At 48.9% G+C, this 20,453-nt stretch overlaps 1 protein-coding gene across 1 annotated transcript in view; it reads right to left on the reverse strand.

Annotated features, from left to right (window-relative positions):
- The window catches only part of LOC119976310 (interleukin-1 receptor accessory protein-like), a 54,334-nt gene extending 53,282 nt beyond the window's left edge, over window positions 1–1,052 (reverse strand). The window contains exon 1 of the mRNA XM_038816750.1: window positions 681–1,052. The gene's annotated coding sequence lies outside the window, so the exon portion shown is untranslated. The remainder of the gene's footprint in view (window positions 1–680) is intronic.
- Window positions 1,053–20,453: the final 19,401 nt, after the last annotated feature.

Consider the following 20,453-nt stretch of genomic DNA (forward strand, 5'->3'; position numbering starts at 1 on the left):
AAGAGCAGGTCATAGGCTCGGAATCCTGCAGAGAGTAACTCACCTCCTGACGCCCTAAATCCTGTCCATCATCCAAAGACACAAGTCAGGAGTGTAATGGACTACGCTCCACTTGCCTGGATGAGTGCAGCTCCAACAACACTCAAGAAGTTCAACACCAGCCAGGATAAAGCAGCCCCACTTGATTGGCACGTCATCCACAAACATTCACCCCCTCCACCATCGACACACAATAGCAGCCGTGTGTAACTCACCAAGGTTCCTTAGACAGCACCTTCCAAACCCACAACTTTTACCAACTAGAACAAGGGCAGCAGATACCTGGGAACCACCCACCACCTGGAGGTTCCTCTCCAAGTCACTTACCACCCTGACTTGGAAATATAATCGGCCGTTCCTTCACTGTTGCTGCGACAACATCCTGGAACTCCCTCCCTAACAGCACTGTGGGTGTACCTACACCTCAGGGACTGCAGCAGCTCATGAGGGCAGCTCACCATCACCTTTTCCTGGTCAATTAGGGATGGGCAATAAATGCTGGTCTAACCAGTGACACCGTGTCCCATAAATGAAGTTTAAAAAACAGATGCAAATAAACACCCAGTATCTACCCTCCCCACCAACCACAACCTCCCAGTAACAAGGTGTGTTACTGACAGTGAGACAGATTCTGCTCCTACCTGGCGTTGTCTCCCAGCTCCTGTGCAGGTATTGCTGTCTCTCCGAATCCAGTCCTCGCTCAGTTCATCAGCTCCTCCAGCTCAGGCTCCACTCTCTCCCTGCCACAGTCCCTTACCTCGTTCCTTCACACACACCTTCTCCTCACAGCCTGATCTCCTCTCTCTATATCCCAAACTCTATGTTCCTCTCTCTCCTCCCACTGCCATCCAACATCCCTGTTTGTCTCTATTACTTTCTGCTGCTCAGTCTCTACCCTCTTTTCTTCTTGCTTTCTATGTCTCTCTCCCTCCCTCCCTGGCTTTCTCTCTCCTTCTATCTGTCAGTCTTTCTACTCTTTCTGCCTGTTACCTCTCTCTCACTTCCTCTCTCCGCTCTCCCTCTTTGACTCTCTATGTCTCTCCAACCTCTGCTTGTCTACCTATCTCTCTCTCTCTCTCTCTATCTCCTCGCCAGTCTCCCTCCCTCTCCCCCTCTTTCCACCTTCCACTTGCCTATCTTTGTGTCACTTTCACTCATTCCCTCTCTCTCTCTGTCCCACCTTCTCACTTTCACTTCACTCCCTCCCTCTCTCTCTCACTCAGACTCTCTGTCACTCCCTCTCTCTCTCTCTCTCTCACTCAGACTCTCTGTCACTCCCTCTCTCTCTCTCTCTCACTCAGACTCTCTGTCACTCCCTCCCTCTCTCTCTCACTCACTCAGACTCTCTGTCACTCCTGCCGCTCTCCCTTTCTGTGTTTCTCACCGCCTGTCAATTCCACTCTCTCTCTCTCTCTCTCTGCCTCGAACTTTCTCATTCTCACTCTCTTCCTGACTGCTCTGCGAGCGGAAACTGACCAGTTTCCCTCCCAAGTTGCTGAAACTGACCCGAGTTAACCCGGGCGGGTGGAAATTGACAAATGTTGCGGTGGGATGACAAGAAATCCCCGGGTCAGCAGACAGGGATCTTTCTGTTTCTCAATCGTTACAGCCCATGACGCGGAAACATTCCCAGATTACAGAATCCCACGTTCCCAGTTTGCAGCAATCCCCATCCAAACAGCACAAACACACACAGCAGCCCCGCCTGTTTAAAGGGACCTTCTCTTCCGGACTAAAAAGTAGGCCGACTTGTTTCACATACTGCTAAACACAGGAAACAAATCAGTCACACACAGCTCTCTGTCTGCCTCTCTCCCCAATCTGTCTCTCCCTCAGTCTCTCCCTCCCTCAATCTCTCTCTCCCTCAGTCTCTCTCTCCCTCAGTCTCTCTCTTCAGTCTCTCTCTCTTCTTCAGTCTCTCTCTCTTCTTCAGTCTCTCTCTCTCTTCTTCAGTCTCTCTCTCTCTTCTTCAGTCTCTCTCTCCTTCAGTCTCTCTCTCCCTCAATCTCTCTCTCTTCAGTCTCTCTCTCCTTCAGTCTCTCTCTCCCTCCCTCAGTCTCTCTCCCTCCCTCAGTCCGTCTCTCCCTCAGTCCGTCTCTCCCTCAGTCCGTCTCTCCCTCAGTCTGTCTCTCCCTCAGTCAGTCTCTCCCTCAGTCTCTCTCTCCCTCAGTCTCTCGCTCCCTCAGTCTCTCGCTCCCTCAGCCTCTCTCTCCCTCAGTCTCTCCCTCCCTCAGTCTCTCTCTACCTCAGTCTCTCTCTCCCTCAGTCTCTCTCCCCTTCGGTCTCTCTCCCCCTCGGTCTCTCTCCCCCTCGGTCTCTCTCCCCCTCGGTCTCTCTCTCCCTCAGTCTGTCTCTCCCTCAGTCTCGGTCTCTCCCTCAGTCTCTCTCTCCCTCAGTCTCTCTCTCTCCTCTCAGTCTCTCTCCCCCTCAATCTCTCTCCCCCTCAGTCTCTCTCCCCCTCGGTCTCTCTCCCCTCAGTCTCTCTCCCCTCAGTGTCTCTCTCCCTCAGTCTGTTTGTCTCTCTCTACCTTACATTCTCACCGTTTCTGTCACTCTCTCCCCCTCAGTCTGCCTCTCTGCCCATTTCTCTCTCTTCCCTGGTCTCTGACTCTCTCTGTCTTTCTAGTCTCTTTCTCACAGTCTATGTCACTCTCTCCCCCAGCCTCTGTCTCCCTCAGTCTCTGTCTCTCACCCTCCCTCTTTCTCTATCTCTCTCTCTCATTGTCACTGTTTCTGTTTCTCTCTCGTTGTCAGCCTGTCTCTGTCCCTGTCTCCCTCTCTCTCCCTCAACCTCTGTCTCTCTCTCTCTCTCTCTCAGTCTGTGTCCCTCTCTCCCTGTGACTCTGGCGTGATCTACCTGTTCAATACTGGTCTCCACAAACAGTGGACTAGGCGGATGCCTCTGGGGAGTAGGCCTCCAGGCAGGTCGGCACTCTGGCACTGTTAGTCCAAGGTGGGCACCTTGGCAGTACCACCTGGGCACCCTGCCAGTGCATTGGGGGCGGGGATCCGGGTTGTTTTGAGGGTTAGAGAGATCGATGGTCACCCTATCTCTTCCTGAACCGAGAAACCCTCTCCACCAGCCTGTCTCATTCTCTCTGTCCCTCAGTCTCTGTCTCCCTCAGTCTCTGTCTCCCTCTCTCCCTCAGTCTTTGTCTCTCGTTCTCTCCCTCACTCTGTCTCTCTCTCCTGCTGTCTTTCTCTCTCTCACCCCACCGCTCTCTCTCTCTGGGCGGTGTTCAGTTGATGTAGTTACAATGGATTTCAGCAAAGCCTTTACAAGGTCCCACATGGAAGATTTATGAAGAAGGTAAATGCACTTGGGGCCTTGATATGGTGGAATCAGATTTGGCTGAGTGTAAAGTGACGAGGAAGTATTCAATGAACGTACTGACACTGGGAAGTTCCGAGGAACAAAGGGAGCTCGGCGTGTTTGACCATAGACCTCTGAAGGCAGAAGGGTTGGTTAATAGGGAAGTGAAAAAGACAGATGGGACACTTGCCTTTATCAATCGAGGAATAGATTACAAAAGCAGGGAGGTCATGTTGGAGTTGTATAGAACTTTGGTGGGGCTACAGCTGATGTGCTGTGTGCAATTCTGGTCACCACATTATAGGAAATGAAAATCGCTTATTGTCACAAGTAGGCTTCAAATGAAGTGACTGTGAAAAGCCCCTAGTCGCCATATTCCGGCGCCTGTTCGGGGAGGCTGATACGGGAATTGAACCCGCGTTGCTGGCCTGCCTTGGTCTGCTTTAAAAGCCAGCTATTTAGCCCACTGTGCTAAACCAGCCCCAGGAATGACATCATTGCACTGGAGGGGGTGCAGAGGCGATTCACCAGGATGGTGCCTGGGATAAACAAAGAACAAAAAAAGAACAAAGAAAAGTACAGCACAGGAACAGGCCCTTTGGCCCTCCAAGCCCGTGCCTACCATTCTGCCCGACTAAACTACAATCTTATACACTTCCTGGGTCCGTATTCCTCCATTCCCATCCTATTCATGTATTTGTCAAGATGCCCCTTAAATGTCACTATCGTCCCTGCTTCCACCACCTCCTCCGGCAGTGAGTTCCAGGCACCCACTACCCTCTGTGTAAAAAACTTGCCTCCGTTCATCTACTCTAAACCTTGCCCTCGCACCTTAAACCTATGCCCCCTAGTAATTGAGCCTCTGACTGTCCACTCTGCCCCTCATAATTTTGTAGACCTCTATCAGGTCGCCCCTCAACCTCCGCTGTTCCAGTGAGAACAAACCAAGTTTATTCAACTGCTCCTCTTAGCTAATGCCCTCCATACCAGGCAACATCCTGGTAAATCTCTTCTGCACCCTCTCTAAAGCCTTCACATCCTTCTGGTAGTGTGGAGAGCAGAATTGAACACTATACTCCAAATGTGGCCTAACTAAGGTTCTATACAGCTGCAACATGACTTGCCAATTCTTATACTCAATGCCCCGGCCAATAAAGGCAAGCATGCCATATGCCTTCTTTGACTACCATCTTCACCTGTGTTGCCACTTTCAGTGACCTGTGGACCTGTACACCTAGTTCTCTCTGACTTTCAATAACTTTGAGGGTTCTACCATTCACTGTATATTCCCTACCTGCATTAGACCTTCCAAAATGCATTACCTCACATTTGTCCGGATTAAACTCCATCTGCCATCTCTCCGCCCAAGTCTCCAAATGATCTAAATCCTGCTGTATTCTCTGACAGTCCTCATTGCTATCCACAATGCCACCAACCTTTGTGGCGTCTGCAAACTTACTAATCAGACCAGTTACATTTTCCTCCAAATCATTTATATATACTACGAGCAGCAAAGGTCCCAGCACTGATTCCTGCGGAACACCACTAGTCACAGCCCTCCAATCAGAAAAGCACCCTTCCATTGCTACTCTCTGTTTTCTATGACCTAGCCAGTTCTGTATCCACCTTGCCAGCTCGCCCCTGATCCCATGTGACTTCACCTTTTGTATCAGTCTACCATGAGGGACATTACTGAAGTCCATATGGACAATATCCACTTCCCTACCTGCATCAATCATCTTTGTGACCGCTTTGAAAAACTCTATCAAGTTAGTGAGACATGACCTCCCCTCCACAAAACCATGCTGCCTCTCACTAATACGTCCATTTGCTTCCAAATGGGAGTAGATCCTGTCTCGAAGAATTCTCTCCAGTAATTTCCCTACCACTGATGTAAGGCTCACCGGCCTGTAGTTCCCTGGATTATCCTTGCTACCCTTCTTAAACAAAGGAACAACATTGTCTATTCTCCAGTCTTCCGGGACATCACCTAAAGATAGTGAGGATCCAAAGATTTCTGTCAAGGCCTCAGCAATTTCCTCTCTTGCCTCCTTCAGTATTCTGGGGTAGATCCCATCAGGCCCTGGGGACTTGTCTACCTTAATATTTTTCAAGACGCCCAACACCTCGCCTTTTTGGATCTCAATGTGACCCAGGCTATCTACACACCCTTCTCCAGACTCAATATTCACCAATGGTTTACCAAAGAAGTGGAATCTCTTGTTAAGAGGAAAAAGGAGGCCTATGTGAAGATGAGGCGTGAAGTTTCAGTTGGGGCGCTTGATAGTTACAGGGAAGCAAGGAAGGATCTAAAGAGAGAGCTAAGACGAGCAAGGAGGGGACATGAGATGTCTTTGGCAGGTAGGATCAAGATAAACCTTGATCAACTGCCAAGGGCTGTTGAATGTTCCTCCTGCAGAATGTGGGAGGAAAGGGTCACCTCTAGTGTCCCTTCTGACTACATCTGCGGGAAGTGCACCCAACTCCAGCTCCTCGAGAGCCGCGTTAGGGACCTGGAGCTGGAGCTGGATGAACTTCGGATCATTCGGGAGGCGGAGGAGGTTATTGAGAGGAGTTATAGGGAGGTAGTCACACCTCAGGTAAAAGAAGGTAGATGGGTTACCGTTAGGGGAGGGAGAGGGAACCGGCAGGCAGTGCAGGGATCCCCTATGGTCGTTCCCCTCTATAACAAGTATACCGTTTTGGATACTGTTGCGAGGGACGACTTACCAGGGGTAAGCAATAGGGCACAGGTCTCTGGCACAGAGTCTGTCCCTGTTGCTCAGAAGGGAAGGGAGAAGAGGAACAGAGCACTTGTCATTGGGGACTCCATAGTTAGAGGAACAGACAGGAGGTTCTGTGGGAACGAAAGAGACTCACGGTTGGTGTGTTGCCTCCCAGGTGCCAGGGTTCGTGATGTCTCTGATCGTGTTTTTGGGATCCTTAAGGGGGAGGGGGAGCAGCCCCAAGTCGTGGTCCACATAGGTACCAACGACATAGGTAGGAAGAGAGATGGGGATTTGAGACAGAAATTCAGGGAGCTAGGGTGGAAGCTGAGAGCTAGAACAAACAGAGTTGTTATCTCTGGGTTGTTACCCGTGCCACGTGCTAGTGAAGTGAGAAATAAGGAGAGAGGAGTTGAACACATGGCTACAGGGATGGTGCAGGAGGGAGGGTTTTGGTTTCCTGGATAATTGGGGCTCATTCTGGGGTAGGTGGGACCTCTACAAACAGGATGGTCTTCACCTGAACCAGAGGGGTACCAATATCCTGGAGGGGAGATTTGCTAGTGCTCTTCGGGGGGGTTTAAACTAATTCAGCAGGGGAATGGGAACCTAAATTGTAGTCCCAGTGTACAGGATGTTGAGAGTAGTGAGGTCAGGGATAGGGTTAAAAGTTCGAAAGAGGGCACCGGCAAGCAGGACGCTGGTTTGAAGTGTGTCTACTTCAATGCCAGGAGCATCCGGAATAAGGTGGGAGAGCTTGCAGCATGGGTTGGTACCTGGGATCTCGATGTTGTGGCGATTTTGGAGACATGGGTAGAGCAGGGACAGGAATGGTTGTTGCAGGTTCCAGGATTTAGATGTTTCTGTAAGAACAGAGAAGATGGTAAAAGAGGGGGGGTGTGGCATTGTTAATCAAGGAAAGTATTACGGCGGTAGAAAGGACGCTTGAGGACTCGTCTACTGAGGTAGTATGGGCCGAGGTTAGGAACAGTAGAGGAGAGGTCACCCTGTTGGGAGTTGTCTATAGACCTCCGAATAGTTCCAGAGATGTAGACAGGCCAACAAGGGGCGAGGCCACATTGGATTTGGTACTGGGTAATGAACCCGGCCAGGTGTTAGATTTAGATGTAGGTGAGCACTTTGGTGATAGTGATCACAACTCGGTTATGTTTACTTTAGCAATGGGCAGGGATAGGTATATACCGCAAGGCAAGAATTATAGCTGGGGGAAAGGCAATTATGATGCTATTCAGCAAGATTTAGGATGTATAGGATGGGGAAGGAAACTGCAGGGGATGGGTACAATCGAAATGTGGAGCTTTTTCAAGGAACAGCTACTGCGTGTCCTTGATAAGTATGTACCTGTCAGGCAGGGAGGAAGTTGTCGAGCAAGGGAACCGTGGTTTACTAAGGAAGTTGAAGCACTTGTCAAGAGGAAGAAGAAGGCTTATGTTAGGATGAGACATGAAGGCTCAGTTAGGGCACTTGAGAGTTACAAGTTAGCCAGGAAGGACCTAAAGGGAGAGTTAAGAAGAGCGAGGAGAGGACACGAAAAGTCGTTGGCGGATAGGATCAAGGAAAACCCTAAGGCTTTCTATAGGTATATCAGGAACAAAAGAATGACTAGAGTAAGATTAGGGCCAATCAAGGATAGTAGTGGAAAGTTGTGTGTGGAATCAGAGGAGATAGGGGAAGCGTTAAATGGATATTTTTCGTCAGTGTTTACACTGGAGAAAGACAATGTTGTCGAGGAGAACACTCAGATTCAGTCGACCAGGCTAGATGGAATTGAGGTTCAAAAGGAGGAGGTGTTAGCAATTTTGGAAAATGTAAAAATAGATAAGTCCCCTGGGCCAGATGGGATTTATCCTAAGATTCTCTGGGAAGCCAGGGAGGAGATTGCAGAGCCTTTGTCCTTGATCTTTATGTCGTCTTTGTCGACAGGAATAGTGCCGGAAGACTGGAGGATAGCAAATGTTGTCCCCTTGTTCAAGAAGGGGAGTAGCGACAACCCTGGTAATTATAGACCTGTGAGCCTTACTTCGGTTGTGGGTAAAATGTTGGAAAAGGTTATAAGAGATAGGGTTTATAATCATCTTGAAAAGAACAAGTTGATTAGCGATAGTCAACACGGTTTTGTGAAGGGTAGGTCATGCCTCACAAACCTTATTGAGTTTTTTGATAAGGTGACCAAACAGGTGGATCAGGGTAAAGCTGTTGATGTGGTGTATATGGATTTCAGTAAGGCGTTTGATAAGGTTCCCCACGGTAGGCTATTGCAGAAAATAAGGAAGTATGGAATTGAAGGTGATTTAGCGGTTTGGATCAGTAATTGGCTAGCTGAAAGAAGACAGAGGGTGGTGGTTGATGGCAAATGTTCATCCTGGAGTTCAGTTACTAGTGGTGTACCGCAAGGATCTGTTTTGGGGCCACTGCTGTTTGTCATTTTTATAAATGACCTGGAAGAGGGTGTAGAAGGATGGGTTAGTAAATTTGCAGATGACACGAAGGTCGGTGGAGTTGTGGATAGTGCTGAAGGATGTTATAGGATACAGAGGGACATAGATACGCTGCAGAGCTGGGCTGAGAGGTGGCAGATGGAGTTTAATGCGGAAAAGTGTGAGGTGGTTCACTTTGGAAGGAGTAACAGGAATGCAGAGTACTGGGCTAATGGCAAGATTCTTGGTAGTGTAGATGAACAGAGAGATCTCGGCATCCAGGTACATAAATCCCTGAAAGTTGCCACCCAGGTTAATAGGGCTGTTAAAATGGCATATGGTGTGCTAGCCTTTATAAGCAGGGGGATTGAGTTTCGGAACCACAAGGTCATGCTGCAGCTGTACATAACTCTGGTGCGGCCGCACCTGGAGTACTGCGTGCAGTTCTGGTCACCACATTATAGGAAGGATGTGGAAGCTTTGGAAAGGGTTCAGAGGAGATTTACTAGGATGTTGCCTGGTATGGAGGGAAGGTCTTACGAGGAAAAGCTCAGGGAATTGAGGTTGTTTTCGTTAGAGAGGAGAAGGCTGAGAGGTGACTTAATAGAGACATATAAGATAGTCAGAGGGTTAGATAGGGCGGACAGTGAGAGTCTTTTTCTTCGGATGGTGATGACCAACACGAGGGGACATAGCTTTAAATTGAGGGTTATTAGATATAGGACAGATGTCAGAGGCAGTTTCTTTAGAACATAGAACATAGAACAGTACAGCACAGAACAGGCCCTTCGGCCCTCAATGTTGTGCCGAGCAATGATCACCCCACTCAAACCCACGTATCAATCCTATACCCGTAACCCAACAACCCCCCCCTTAACCTTACTTTTTAGGACACTACGGGCAATTTAGCATGGCCAATCCACCTAACCCGCATATCTTTGGACTGTGGGAGGAAACCGGAGCACCCGGAGGAAACCCACGCACACACGGGGAGGACGTGCAGACTCCGCACAGACAGTGACCCAGCCCAGTACTCAGAGAGTAGTAGGGGTGTGGAACGCCCTGCCTGCAACAGTAGTAGACTCGCCAACTTTAAGGGCATTTAAGTGGTCACTGGATAGACAAATGGATGAAAATGGAATAGTGTAGGTCAGATAGGCTTCAGATGGTTTCACAGGTCGGCGCAACATCGAGGGCCGAAGGGTCGGTACTGCGCTGTAGTGTTCTATGTTCTATGTAAAACCCAAAAGCTTTCTATAGGTATGTCAGGAATAAAAGAATGACTAGGGTAAGAGTAGGGCCAGTCAAGGACAGTGGTGGGAAGTTGTGTGTGGAGGCTGAGGAGATAAGCGAGATACTAAATGAATACTTTTCGTCAGTATTCACTCAGGAAAAAGATAATATTGTGGAGGAGAATGTTCAGACCCAGGCTATTAGAATAGATGGCATTGAGGTGCATAGGGAGGAAGTGTTGGCAATTCTGGACAAGGTGAAAATAGATAAGTCCCCGGGGCCTGATGGGATTTATCCTAAGATTCTCTGGGAAGCCATGGAAGAGATTGCTGAGCCTTTGGCTTTGATTTTTAGGTCATCATTGGCTACAGGAATAGTGCCAGAGGACTGGAGGATAGCAAATGTGGTCCCTTTGTTCAAGAAGGGGAGTAGAGATAACCCCGGTAACTATAGGCCGGTGAGCCTAACGTCTGTGGTGGGTAAAGTCTTGGAGAGGATTATAAAAGATACAATTCATAATCATCTAGATAGGAATAATATGATTTGGGATAGTCAGCATGTTTTGTGAAGGGTAGGTCATGCCTCACAAACCTTATCGAGTTCTTTGAGAAGGTGACTGAACAGGTAGACGAGGGTAGAGCGGTTGATGTGGTGTATATGGATTTCAGTAAAGCGTTTGATAAGGTTCCCCACGGTCGGCTATTGCAGAAAATACGGAGACTGGGGATTGAGGGTGATTTAGAGATGTGGATCAGAAATTGGCTAGTTGAAAGAAGACAGAGAGTGGTGGTTGATGGGAAATGTTCAGAATGGAGTTCAGTTACGAGTGGCGTACCACATGGATCTGTTCTGGGGCCGTTGCTGTTTGTCATTTTTATAAATGACCTAGAGGAGGGCGCAGAAGGATGGGTGAGTAAATTTGCAGACGACACTAAAGTCGGTGGAGTTGTAGACAGTGCGGAAGGATGTTGCAGGTTACAGAGGTACATAGATAAGCTGCAGAGCTGGGCTGAGAGGTGGCAAATGGAGTTAATGTGGAGAAGTGTGAGGTGATTCACTTTGGAAAGAATAACAGGAATGCGGAATATTTGGCTAATGGTAAAATTCTTGGTAGTGTGGATGAGCAGAGGGATCTCGGTGTCCATGTACATAGATCCCTGAAACTTGCCACCCAGGTTGATAGGGTTGTAAAGAAGGCCTGTAGTGTGTTGGCCTTTATTGGTAGAGGGATTGAGTTCCGGAGCCATGAGGTCATGTTGCAGTTGTACAAAACTCTAGTACGGCCGTATTTGGAGTATTGCGTACAGTTCTGGTCGCCTCATTATAGGAAGGACGTGGAAGCTTTGGAACGGGTGCAGAGGAGATTTATCAGGATGTTGCCTGGTATGGAGGGAAAATCTTATGAGGAAAGGCTGATGGACTTGAGGTTGTTTTCGTTAGAGAGAAGAAGGTTAAGAGGTGACTTAATAGAGGCATACAAAATGATCAGAGGGTTAGATAGGGTGGACAGCGAGAGCCTTCTCCCGCGGATGGAGGTGGCTAGCACGAGGGGACATAGCCTTAAATTGAGGGGTAATAGATATAGGACAGAGGTCAGAGGTAGGTTTTTTACGCAAAGAGTGGTGAGGCCGTGGAATGCCCTACCTGCAACAGTAGTGAACTCGCCAACATTGAGGGCATTTAAAAGTTTATTGGATAAGCATATGGATGATAAGGGCATAGTGTAGGTTAGATAGCCTTTAGTTTTTTCCATGTCGGTGCAACATCGAGGGCCGAAGGGCCTGTACTGCGCTGTATTGTTCTATGTTCTATGTAATTCCTTCTCTTTGGTGAATACTGATGCAAAGTATTCATTTAGTACCTCGCCCATTTCCTCTGGCTCCAAATATAGATTTCCTTGCCTATCTTTCAGTGGACCAATCCTTTCCCTGGCTACCCTCTTGCTTTTTATGTATGTGGGTTTTTGGTGGGAGCACTGGGGAGGGTTCCAGATTTCCACAGTCATTGGTGTGAAATGTTTTCCAACATCACCAGTGAATGATCTGTAATAATAATGATATCATAATCTTTATTATGTCACAAGTAGGCTTGCGCTGAGGGAGAATTATAATAATAATCGCTTATTGTCACAAGTAGGCTTCAATGAAGTTACTGTGAAAAGCCCTTAGTCGCCACATTCCGGCGCCTGTTCGGGGAGGCCGGTACGGGAATTGAACCCACACTGCTGGCATTGTACTGCATTAACAAGCCAGCTGTTTAGCCCACTGTGCTAAACCAGAGAGGTTGAATAGGCTTGGGTTGACTTCCGGTGGCAGCTATGAAGGAGTAAGTCGCACATTTGGTGGCTCCCGCTCGGGTCGGACTTTTGGACCTTTTCCCCCCATTTTCTACCGGACTTGAACTGTAAAACTGAAGATAGGGGCAATTGTGTACTGAATTCCCACATCGGTGCATGGAGAGAAGGACTAGAAGTGCTCGTAAAGGCAGAAACAGAAAGACAGAGAAGGCTTGGGCTGAAGCTGTAGCAGGAGACAGCATGGCGGAGGACCGGACCTCTGGTTTATCGACCCAGCGGTCAACGGAGCAGCTGATGCAAGTTATTCAGGAAGGCTTTGCTAAGCAGAAACGGGACTTCTTGGACCCGATAAAAAGTTGATTGAGCGGCTGGATCGTAGATTGGACGCCCAAGATCGGGCGATCCAGAAGGTGGAGAAGGCGCTGGCTGAGCAGGAGGAACATCAAACTGCAGTGGAGTTGGAGGTGGGGATGCTGAGAGACCAGTAGAAGAAGCTCCTGGAGAAGGTGGAGGACCGAGAGAATAGGTCCCGCCGGCAGAACTCGAGAATCGTTGGCCACCCGGAGGGGTCCGAAGGAGCGGACGCTGGGGCATACATCACAGATATGTTTGAGAAGCTTCTGGGGGATGGGCATTCTGACGACCCTTGGAGGTGGATAGAGCTCACAGAGTACTCGCGAGGAAGCCGCAAATGGGAGACCCCCCCCGAGGGCAATGGTGGTGAGATTCCAGAGATTCCACAGATACTTGGACAAGGAGTGCATTCTTCAATGGGCCAAGCAGACATGGATCTGTAAGTGGGACAATAGTATCCTGCAGGTCTACCAAGACCTGAGTGTGGAGGTGGCCAGGAGAAGTCTAGGCTTTAACCAGATTAGGTTGATCCTTTTTAAGAAACAGGTGAAGTTCGGACTGTTGTATCCGGCCCGTCTCTGGGTCACGTATGAGGGACACCACTTTTATTTCGAGTCGTCTGAGGATGCGCTGGACTTCGCGAAAAGCAAAGTACAGGTGGTGGACTGAGAAATTTTGAACTTTGCTGCAAAGTTCATGTTTTTTTTTTCTTTTTGTTTCTCTGTTCTTTAAAAAACAAAGTTTCTCGTTTTTCATTTTGTGGTAGCTGTTTGTAATGCCTTCTGTATTGATTTGGGGCCAGTGGCAGAGCTGAGTGAGTTAAGGTTTTCCTTTGCACTGTTGGGGGATGGAGGTCTGCTGGTTTAGATTTTGGTGTTTTTCTGTCGGGCAATTGTGTGGGGATTGTTTAATGTTGGAGTTTGTTTGCATGAGCCGGGGGGAGGGAACAATAGGTGGGAAACTATCCGGCACCAGGGAAAGGGGACACCAAGCTAGCTGGGCAGGCTAGCTCACGGAAGCGCAGTGAGCTTCGGTTTATCAAAGGGGTTGGGTTGCAGAGCGTTGTTACTAGGGGTGGAAGAAGGTGAAAATGTTCTGCTGATGAGGGAGGGACTTGGGCTAAGGACAGAGAGGAGGTAGGGGCGGAGGCTGCCTGGGGACGGGCCGGTGGAGGCGCGGAGCATGGGCAGGAGGTGGGCCAAAAAAGAGGATGGCTGATCGGCGAATGGGGGGGGGGGCAGGCAATGAGCCCCCCAACTAGGCTGATCACCTGGAATGTTCGAGGGTTAAATGGGCCGGTCAAGAGGGCACGTGTGTTCGTGCATCTTAGGGGACTGAAGGCGGACGTGGTAATGTTGCAGGAGACGCTCCTGAGAGTAACTGACCAAATTAGACTGAGGAAAGGCTGGGTCAGTCAGGTCTTTCACTCTGGACTGGACTCGAAGAGCAGCGGGGTCGCGATCCTGATCAATAAGTGGGTGGTGTTTGAGGCGGGTAGAATAGTCACGGATGTGGGAGGACGGTACATTATGGTCAGTGGGAAAATGGAGGGGGGGCAGGTGGTATTAGTAAATGTGTATGCGCCAAATTGGGATGATGTGGAGTTTATAAAGAGGATGCTGGGGAAGATACCGGACCTGGACTCACACAGGTTGGTCATGGGAGGGGGCTTCCACACAGTTATTGACCCTGGTTTAGACCGGTTAAGCTCAAAAACGGGTGGGTGCCAGCAATGGCAAAGGAACTAAAAGGGTTCATGGAGCAGATGGAGGGGGGGGCGTGGATCCATGGAGATTTGGGCAGACGAGGGGGGAGGAGTTCTCCTTCTACTCACACGTGCATAAAGTGTACTCCCGGATTGATTTCTTCATTGCCTAGTTGCCCTTGAGAGGGTGGTAGTGAGCTGCCTTCTTGAACTGCTGCTGCCCATGTGTTGTAGGTACACCCACAGTGCTGTTGGAGGGGGGGGGGGAGTTTCAGGATTTTATTTCAGCAATAGTGAAGGAACGGCGATATGTTTCCAAGTCAGGATGGTTTAGGGAGAGAAAAGAGCAAAGAACACTTCACAGTGTTCCCCACTATATTCCACTCTTGTCCTTCTAGATGGTAGAAGTTGTGAGTTTGGAATATGTTGCCTAAGGAGCCTTGGCACATTACCTTGTAGATGGTACACACGGCTGCCACTGTTCATCGGTGGTGGAGGGAGTGAATGTTTGTGGATGACGTGCCAATCAGGCAGGGCTGCTTTGTCCTGGATGGTGTCGAGCGCTTTGAGTGTTGTTGGAGCTGCACTCATCCAGGCAAGTGGAGAGTATTCCATTACACCAAAGAGAAAATTCTGGACAATCTCAGCAAGCATCTGTAGGGAGAGAAAAGAGCGAACGTTTCGAGCTTTGGGTGATTAGCTCTACCCCACCTCGACCCGTTTGTTTTCATCCCATTTCATTTTAACTTATCTTTTTTTTCTCTTGTCTTTCTTTATATATATTTCTCCCCCTATCTCTTATCCCCCCTTTCCTTACCATTTTTCCCCTTTGATTCCCCTCCCCCCACATCTACATCTGTCACAGTTCACCCTCTGATGTTAATTTCTGTGCTGTTTGGCCTTTGGCCTTTGACACCTTTTGTTCTCTCTGGGGACTGCACTCTTTCCCCTTGGTTTATGGAGCTATTAGCACTCTGTTCCCTTGGTTTGTGTGGCTATTAGCACTCTGTTCCCTTGGTTTCTGTGGCTATTAGCACTCTGTTCCCTTGGTTTCTGTGGCTATTAGCACTCTGTTCCCTTGGTTTCTGTGGCTATGACTCATCTTTCATTCTCTCACCCCACAGTATGAATATTTCTCACTTTCTCTGTCTTTAGCTTTGACAAAGGGTCATCTGGACACGAAACGTTAGCTCTTTCTCTCCCTACAAATGCTGCCAGACATGCTGAGATTTTCCGGCATTTTCTCTTTAGCTTCAGATTCCAGCGTCCGCAGTAATTTGCTTTTATCCAGTATTCCATCAAACCCCTGACTTGTGTCTTGTAGATTATAGATGGGCTTTGAGGAGTCAGGAGGTGAGTTTAATACAGGTTGCCTTCAGGGATCTATGTACATGCACCCCATGGGCCTGCTGGTCCTCTGTACTTCCTAGTATCCTAGTGTTCATTGTCTATTCCCTTGCCCTGTGAGTCTTTCGAAAATGCATCACCTCTCACTTTTTTGGGTTAAATTCCATTTGCCACTGTTCTGCCCATTTGACCAGCCCGTCTATAACGTGCTGCAATCCAAGGCTATTTACGTTGCTACTTACCACACCACCAATTTTTGTGTTACCTGCGAATTTACTGATCATCTCTCACATTCACGCCCAGATCTTAAATGTACACTACCAACAGCGAGAGACAGAGCACCGATCCCTGTGGAACACCACTGGACAGACTTCCAGTCGCAAAATCAACCTTCGACCTTCACCCTCTGCCTCCTGTTTTGGATCCAATTTTCCAAATTGTCCTGGGGCCCGTGGGCTCTTACTGTCCTGACTCGGCTCCCACGTGCGACCTTGTCAAAAGTCTTACTCAAGTCCATGCCGACCATATCAACTGGATTGTCCTCTCAACAGGTCACCTCTTTGGAAAATTCATTCACATTTGTTGGACAGGATCTCTCCCTGACAAAACCATGGTGGTGGTGAGGGGTGGGGGAGTGGACGGGTTGCGCTTGTCAAAACCATGAAACACTAACGTTTGTATCGGAGGTCCAGTCTGCCACCTGATTTCCCCGAGGTGCAAAGCAGAAGGTGCGCCAGAGTCCTAACTGCAGAGGATCCCACAACCTAAAATGTAAACACTGACTCTCAGGTTACCCGATACAGCAATCAAACATGGCTGGTAAATCGACTTGGCGGTGGGAAGGGAGAGGCTAGCATACAGTGTACAGTGTGCAGTTTTGGCCTCTTTACCTGAGGAAGGATGTTCTAGCTACAGTGGGAGGGCAGCGAAGATTTACCAGACTGATTCCTGGGATGGCAGGACTGACGTATGAGGAGAGATTGAGTCGGTTAGGATTGTATTCGCTGGAGTTCAGAAGAATGAGGGGGGATCACATAGAAACCCATAAACTTCTAACAGGACAAGAGGGGTAGATGCAGGAACATAAGAACTAGGAGCAGGAGTAGGCCATCTGAACCCCTCGAGCCTGCTCCGCCATTCAATGAGATCATGGCTGATCTTTTGTGGACTCAGCTCCACTTTCCGGCCCGAACACCATAATCCTTTATTCCTTTATTCTTCAAAGAACTATCTATCTCTATCTTGAAAGGAAGGATGTTCCCAATGGTGGGTGTGTCCAGAAATAGGGGTCACAGTCTGAGGATACGGGGTAGACCATTTCGGACAGAGATGAGGAGAAGATTCTTCACCCAGAGAGTGGGGAGACTGTGGAATTTGTTATCACAGGAAGTAGTTGAGTTCAAAACATTTTGAGAAGCAGTTATATATAGCACGCAGGGCGAAGGGAATCAATGGATATGGGGGGGAAGGCAGGATCAGGCTATTGAGTTGGCTGATCAGCCATGATCAGAATGATGGCGGAGCAGGCTCGAAGGGCCAAATGGCCTCCTCCTGCTTCTATGTTCTATGTCTCTATGCCACTTTAACCCATTTTGCCCCCAACCAGTGTTTTCACGGGGCGGGTAGGGTTAAAATTGAGGCAAGGTTAAAACAATCCCCCACCACAGACTCACTCCCTCCCCCTGGTGGCTTCATTGAGACGTGAAAGGAAAACTGCCCTTTCAGCTGGAAATACATGGATGCACTGCACACCAACAGGCCATTCGGCCCACTTGGCCCATACTGGTGTCTATGTTCCGCATAAGCCCCCTCCCACCTTTCTTCATCTCAGACTATCAACGTATCATTCTCGTCTGTTCTCACGTGTCCATTCCATAATCAGGTGGTATCAATATATGTCCTCTGGCTACCAAGCCTCTGAAAGCAATTTCCCCCCTTTTACTCTGTCAAAACCTATCAGGATTTGGAAAAACTCAATTAAATCTTCCATTCTCCGAGAAGAACAACTCCATCTTCACCAATCTATCTAACGTGTGACTCTTAATACCATTCCTCACTCTATAGGTGACTCCAGACCTGCTGAATATTTCCAGCATTTTCTGCTTTTTAGTTTAGATTTCCAGCGTCTGCAGTATTTTACTTTTATCATTAAAACACTGTTTAATGGTCATCCTCACTTTGCTGTCTGTCTGTGGGACACGTTGTGTATCATTGTGTTGCCAGGATTGCTACACTTGGACAGTATTTTCAAAAGTAATTAATTGGCTGGAAAGGGCCAAGACATGGGTTAGAAACTAGAAGGTACGAGGGAATATAATGAACCAAAAGCTGGGCATGTGGGAGCGACGTTCCTTCTCCATTGCAGGTCAGAACCTGATCATCCAGTGTGAGGCAGGCTCAGCGTTGCTGCGTGTGGCGCAGATCTGACCCATTCCTCATTCCTGCGCCGTGGCAATTGTCTGAGCCGTTCTCCGCTTCACCTGAGGGTCACAAATGGACCGGGTTCAAAGGGAAATGATGTTCTAACCTCTGAATAAGGGGGGAAGGTGGATACCATGCCCAACATCGCCTGAGGGCCACCTTTGTGTGTGGCTGCTTCAAGCTATGCGGTGAACCTTGTTACGTAAACACCAATTTTCACTATATGCTGAGGTTCTATCAGCAGGTGGAGGGTGGGTCTGACCACGTTGCTGCGGAACGCTCCAAGTGGTTGGACCGTGCCACACCACCTGTCCCTCAGGTCCATCAGCCACTGGTCTGCATGTAACTTCCCAGAGGCCCAATGGAAAAAGGAGATGGTGGATCCTGTCGAAAGGTTTCCTGAGCAGATTGTCAATGTAATTTGGTAGAAAACCTCATCACCGGATGTTTCAAACAAGCACCAAGACCAAGCTTGGCCATTGGTGAAAAATGCCCTCACGGTCAGATCCTTCGCCCGGAGTCTCACCCCATCCACATGCTGCCCTCGAGGTGACTGTGTTGGGGAAGAGACCATTGTCCAGCTACTTGTGGAATGTGCCTTTGCAAAGGAGGTGTGGGCCGTGATGCAGGACTCTGAGCTGTACAGGCTGTTCTCAGGGACGCGTACCGAGACAAACATCAACTACTGCTGGAGGATCACCAACGCGGTGAAAGATGCTCTTTGATCTGCTCAAAACCTGTTGGTCTTCCAGCACAAAGAGTTGTCCCGGACCGAGTGTTGCAGACGGGCGCATTCCGAAGCCCAGGGCTACGTGCTGAGGGACGCAGTAAAGCTCAGGGTAGTCGTCACAGAGGCGCAGTGGGGGAGGGTCGCTGTCTTAACACCTTCCAGCCACAGTGAACCGAGGGAAGGGGAGTTGTATAGAACCCCCTTGGGCTGTCTGACACATTGAATGAATATTAATATCAGCAGTAGAGTGGGGCATATGCCGGGCCATGATGTTACAGATTGTGGTTGAATACAATTCTGTTGCTGCTGATGGCCCACAGCACCTCATGGATGCCCAGCCTTGTGTTGCTAGATCTGTTCCAAATCTATCCCATTTAGCAGGGTGGTAGTGCCACACAACACAATGGAGGGTATCCTCAATGTGAAGATGGGATATTGTTTCCACAAAGACTTGGCAGTGGCCACTTCTACCGATACTGTCAAGGACAGATGTACCTGTGACAGGTTGATTGATGACGATCAGGTCAAGTATGTTTCTCCCTCACCACCTGCTGCAGTCCCAGTCTAGCAGCTATTGTCCTTTAGGACCTGACCAGCTTGGTTATTGTACATCTGTACAATAGACAAGGCTGAGGCATTTGCAATAATCTTATTATGGCGCTACCGTGCCACTCTTGGTGATGGACATTGAAGTCCCCACCCTGACTACATTGTCTACCCTTGCCACCTTTGCCACCCTCAGTGATTCCTCCAAGTGGAGGAGTAACTGATTCATCAGCTGATAATGGCTGGTACGTGGTAATCAGCAGAAGGTTTCCTTGCCCATGTTTAACCGGAAGCCACGAGACTTCATGGGGTCCAGAGTCGATGTTGGGGACTCCCAGGGTAACTCCCTCTCTCCCGTATAGCACTGTGCTGCCCCCTCTGCTGGGTCTGTGCTGCCGGTGAGACAGGACATACCCAGGAATGGTGATAGTGATGTCTGGGGCATTGTCTGTAAGGTATGATTCTGTGAGTGTGACTATGTCAGGCTGTTGCTTGACTAGTCTGTGAGACAGCTCTCCCAACTTTGGCACACGCCCCCAGATAAGGAGGACTTTGCAGGGTCGGCAGGGCTGGGTTTGCCATCGTCATTTCCAGTGTCAATGTTGGGATGTCGGGTTGCCTGTCCAGTTTCTTTCCTATTTATTGATTTCTTCGCAGTTTTATACAACCGAGCGGCTTGCTGGGCCATTTCAAAGGGCATTTCAGAGTCAACCACATTGCTGTGGATCTGGGGTCACTAGACCAGACCAGGTGAGGAGATTTCCTTCCCTAAAGGCCGTTAGTGAATTAGTTCGGTTTTTATAACAATGGTTTTATGGTCATCATTAGACTTTTAATTCCAGATTTTTATTGAATTCAATTTCCACTACCTGCCCTGGTGGGATTTGAACCCAGGTCCCCAGAGTCTCACCCTGGGTCTCTGGCTTACCAGTCCAGTGACAAGACCACTATGTCACTGCCTCTCGCTCTTTGGGTCAAGGCAACTGAAGGCATGGTCAGCAATGGAATTGGTTGAAGAGTAGGGCTGCAGGAGATAACAATACAAATAATAATCTTTATTAGTGTGACAAGTAGGCTTACATTAACACTGCAATGAAGCTACTGTGAAAAGCCCCTTGTCGCCACACTCCGGCGCCTGTTCGGGTACACGGAGGGAGAATTCAGAATGTCCAATTCACCTAACAAGCACGTCTTTCGGGACTTGTGGGAGGAAACCGGAGCACCCGGAGGAAACCCACACAGACACGGGGAGAACGTGCAGACTCCAAACAGAGAGTGACCCAAGCTGGGAATTGAACCTGGGAC

This window comes from Scyliorhinus canicula, chromosome 13 (genome assembly GCF_902713615.1).
Source record: "Scyliorhinus canicula chromosome 13, sScyCan1.1, whole genome shotgun sequence".
NCBI lineage: Eukaryota > Metazoa > Chordata > Chondrichthyes > Carcharhiniformes > Scyliorhinidae > Scyliorhinus > Scyliorhinus canicula.